We start from the raw sequence: 5,655 nt of genomic DNA on the forward strand, positions 1-5,655 counted from the left end.
TTTTTTAGGGTTTTCCCGGACAAAATAAAAAAAGGAGGAAAAAGGGGGGAACATATCCGTTTCGTAGTGTATTCCAGTACAATATACTAAGAGCAATCAAAGTGTGAAACACACCCGCTTCGTGGTGTATTCACGTTTTCCCGTTACAGTTAAATTGAGCATGTTAATACCCCCTTTTCTATAGCTGTTGATATAAGTTCGAGTAAGATATATTTAGAACTTCACCTAACTCGTTCTGTTATGGTAACAACCTTATCATCGATAGCCTTAGTATCAAAATATTCCTTTGTTTTAATTCAATTTATAAAGAAAGAGAAGTAGCTATTAAAGGGGAGTTGAAGGTAAGCCTAACAATGACTAGTGTATCTTCAAACACGTGGCTTAGCGGTATGTCTGTGGATTTATAACGCTAAATATCGGGTTTCGATACTCGGGGCGGACGCAGCACAGCTAGCCCATTGTGTAATTTCGTGGTTAACAACAAACTTACAAATAACAATATTCTTAAAAACTTGACCTTTGTTGATGTCACTTCATAATGAAGAAACGTCTCGAGACATTCAGAAGTTATTTTCGTTTCTTGAAGTGGTTATCTCCTGAAGACCACAAGTTGTACCTTTATACGCTTATCTCCTGAAGACCACAAGTTGCACCTTTATACGCTTATCTCCTGAAGACCACAAGTTTTACCTTTATACGCTTATCTCCTGAAGACCACAAGTTGTACCTTTATAGCTTTATCTCCTGAAGACCACAAGTTGTACCTTTATACGCTTATCTCCTGAAGACCACAAGTTGTACCTTTATACATTTATTTCCTGAAGACCATAAGTTGTACATTTATACGCTTATCTCCTGAAGACCACAAGTTTTACCTTTATACGCTTATCTCCTGAAGACCACAAGTTTTGTCTTGATACGTTTATCTCCTGAAGACTACAAGTTTTACCTTTATACGCTTATCTCCTGAAGAGCACAAGTTGTACCTTTATACGTTTATCTCCTGAAGACTACAAGTTTTACCTTTATACGCTTATCTCCTGAAGACCACAAGTTTTACCTTTATACATTTATCTCCTGAAGACCACAAGTTTTGTCTTGATACGTTTATCTCCTGAAGACCACAAGTTTTACCTTTATACGTTTATCTCCTGAAGACCACAAGTTGTACCTTTATACGCTTATCTCCTGAAGACCATTTTGTCTTGATACGTTTATCTCCTGAAGACCACAAGTTTTACCTTTATACGTTAATGTTAGGCTACTTATGATCTTGTATTTCAGGTGTCTTCAGAGAAAACATTTCAACATGATAACTCATTCTGTTCTTAGCGTCTCTTTGATCGTTCGTCTCGATAAAACCGTTCCTGTTATATACATTACACACTCCTATAGTTATACCGATTGTCTTCATTGTTTACTAAGTTTTTTTTCTCTCCTAATCTACATAGTTACTTTGCCCTGGTCAAAAGTTAATGATAAGTGCTTGTATTTCAGTTTAGTAGGGGATCTCTATACCAGTAGTCACGTGTCCACATGTTCTAACCTGAATTCGTGCGAGTTTTACGTCAAAGAGTTTACGATGGAACACATCTACGACGCATTGATGCGAATGAGAATAAAGATCGGTTGTCATTACGTCAGGCTAGTAAGTGGTCAAACACTTAATGAACACTGTTCAACGAAAGTGTACATTCATCTAGGTACGAAACAAGCAAACACATTTTAATTACTTTCTGTGTTATTCACTCGAATATGAAACGAAGCAAACGTCTCGATAAATATTTTAGGAAATAATTTCAACTATATAGACCCCAGGGTAGGAGAATACGTTTCTAGTGCTCGTAGAATATTTTTCACTCATTGAGTTATACATCAACTCACGTTAATACACATTCAAATAAAACACCCAAGCTAGTCCCTAAAATTTTGGGCACTTTAATATCAGAATATGGAACCGAAAGACTAAAATCTTCGAATCTGCACAGACTTAATTTGAAAACCCAGTCATTTGACGTAAAGCTTTGGATTTAAACATATGAGACTCCGGAAATGTAACGTTAAACTTCAGCAGTGTACACACGCACATGAAAGCTTTCCATATATACTCAATGTTGTGGTCTATATATACTCAATGATATATGAACCACATCATTGAGTATATATAGACCACATTATACTCAATGTTGTGGTCTATATATACTCAATGATGTGGTCTATATGTACTCAATGATGTGGTCTATATATACTCAATGATGTGGTTCATATATACTCAATGATGTGGTCTATATATACTCAATGTTATGGTCTATACATACTCAATGATGTGGTCTATACATACTCAATGATGTGGTCTATATATACTCAATGATGTGGTCTATACATACTCAATGATGTGGTCTATACATACTCAATGATGTGGTCTATATATACTCAATGATGTGGTCTATACATACTCAATGATGTGGTCCATATATACTCAATTATCTTGTCCATATATACTCAATGATGTGGTCTATACATACTCAATGATGTGGTCCATACATACTCAATGATGTGGACCATACATACTCAATGATGTGGTCCATATATACTCAATGATGTGGTCCATATATACTCAATGATGCGGTCCATACATACTCAATGATGTGGTCCATATATACTCAATGATCTGGTCTATATATACTCAATGATGTGGTCTATATATACTCAATGATGTGGTCTATACATACTCAGTTATCTTGTCCATATATATACTCAATGATGTGGTCCATACATACTCAATGATGTGGTTCATATATACTCAATGTTGTGGTCTATACATACTCAATGATGTGGTCTATATATACTCAATGATGTGGTCCATACATACTCAATGATGTGGTATATATATACTCAATGATGTGGTCCATACATACTCAATGATGTGGTCCATATATACTCAATGATGTGGTCCATACATACTCAATGATGTGGTCCATACATACTCAATGATGTGGTCCATATATACTCAATGATGTGGTCCATATATACTCAATGATGTGGTCCATATATACTCAATGATGTGGTCCATAATGCAAAACCTAAAAAAGAAGAGTTAAGTCTTAAAGGAGTTACTTAAGTATTATTAAATATTTTAAATTGGTGTTATTATTGATGTTTCATTTCTTAGAAGTAGTTTTGGACCTCTAAAGTCCTCAAACACATCTCTAAACCAAAACTACAATTTTGTTATATCTTTCTTTCTTTATGTTTACTCTCATAATATATATAGTAATGATGTAAAAGTACATATGTCAGCACTGCATCTCTTCGTGTATACGTATATATATATATATATAAATATTTATACTTGAGACACACACAGTAAAACATTTCTTAAAACCACACTATTTAATGTACAGAAACTGTATACTTTATTGATAGTATAGAAAAAGATATTATTGACTTCATTCAAGCATAGATCTTTGACTCGAACATATCTGTTAAACACGTGTTCTGTCAATTTCATGATGATGCAATAAACAGTGAAGTACCTTTGACGTTTATTGTATTTAGCGATATATTGCTAAAGAATAATGAATCAGTGCCTGTGCGAATCTGTTTATAATGTTAATGATTTATTTAATTAATAAAGCAATTTTCGTCTACAGTTATAAAAACAATATTCGCCAAGTAATTTTTAAACGTTTAGGCTTAAACATACTAAACTACAGCCTAACTTTGCATGTCTAATGGAAATTACTGCTTTAGGTATTGTTAGATTTACTAAATTACAGCATAACATTGCATGTCTAATGGAAATTACTGCTTTAGGTATTGTTAGATTTACTAAACTACAGCCTAACATTGCATGTCTATTTGCAATTACTGCTTTAGGTATTGTTAGATACTAAACTACAGCCTAACTTTGCATGTCTAATGGAAATTACTGCTTTAGGTATTGTTAGATTTACTAAACTACAGCCTAACTTTGCATGTCTATTTGAAATTACTGCTTTAGGTATTGTTAGATTTACTAAATTACAGCCTAACTTTGCATGTCTATTTGAAATTACTGCTTTAGGTATTGTTAGATTTACTAAACTATAGCATAACATTGCATGTCTAATGGAAATTACTGCTTTAGGTATTGTTAGATTCACTGGGTAATGTAGCAAGTACTTGGATTATTGTGCTATCATTAGCTATAGTCTTATATAACATGTTAAAGTGAGTTTTATTGTTAAAAGCCTATCTTTTTACCTAAGACTTGAAAGTAATACTTACTCTCATTTTACTTGGTTTATTTTTTATATCAGCATTTTCGCTTGAATTTAGGGTTCAATCCTTGCGATGGATTCGGCGCCTATAAAGGAATAAAACGAGAACTAACATTTATATATTTTTTGGGTTTTTTAGATTTACTTCTCGTTAGAGGAGCGGGCGTGGCTTAATAGTTAACACGTCAGGAATGTGAATCCGAGTATTCACGATTGGCAATTGGTTGAAGTAATTTCACGCTGCGTACTTTGGAGCCTTGGTTATGTGCTGTAAGAGTGCCGGTCAAATCGCGCTATTCGAAAAGACAAGAGTACCTAATGAGTCGGCGGTGGATGCTGTTGAGTATCTGCCTTCCCTTTAATTTATTACTACAACATTAACGACAGTATTTCCAGACAGTTCTTGTGTAGCTTCGAACGGAACTTAGAAAAAGAACACTTTCTTGTAGACATTTGCTTACCGGAAGTAGCGGCATTTAAAATAGCACACAAACACAGCCCAAGAACATCAGTATACCCAGCACGTTAGTCCTAGCGTTAGGTCGTTAATCGTGTTATTAACAGTGCACGGAATAAAAATAAAAATTTTGTATGCGATCTTTACTCACGACTAAACACAAAATACAATAACATGTAATAATTAATTAAAGAAAATTCTGGTTTTACTTGTATTTAGCTGTGTACAAAAATAATTAACAGGTATAGCATTGCACATACGTGTATGGACTAGTTATATTATGACGTAGTTTATTCTAACACTTCTATAGAATTTGGATTCTTGTAGTAGCTTGAAAGCTGTAATTCATTGTTTGTCAGATGGTTCTTAACCACAACAGTTCAGCGACGTTGCAAACCTAATATTGTTAGGTTATATTGTCAAGTTTTACTCTTTGTAAACTTTACTTACAGAAACACAACTTGGAACGCTGCTTTATTAGCACGAAGCTGCCATAGTTACATAGCAAGCGTTGTTCAAATAACGTATTGAACACGACTAGGAATGTTGCTTTAAAAATACAATATATTTCAATAACATAAGAACACGACTTGAACCACAACATCAACAACACAAAAAACTTATAAAATCATAGAAACACGAATCGAAGTGCTTCTTCAATGATACAATAGTGTTTTAGAAACATAAGAAAACTGCTTTAAAAACATATAGTTAGTTTTACTAAACTACTGCTTAACATTGTATGTATTATTGAAATTCCTACTTTAGGTATTGCTAACTTTACCTGACAACTATTTAACATTGTATGTTATTAAACTTACTACATTAAGTGATGTTAACTTTACCTGACAACTACAACTACTTAACATTGTATGTTATTAAACTTACTACATTAAGTGATGTTAACTTTACCTGACAACTACTTAACATTGTATG

The sequence above is a fragment of the Limulus polyphemus genome, unplaced genomic scaffold (genome assembly GCF_000517525.1).
Source record: "Limulus polyphemus unplaced genomic scaffold, Limulus_polyphemus-2.1.2 Scaffold10668, whole genome shotgun sequence".
NCBI lineage: Eukaryota > Metazoa > Arthropoda > Merostomata > Xiphosura > Limulidae > Limulus > Limulus polyphemus.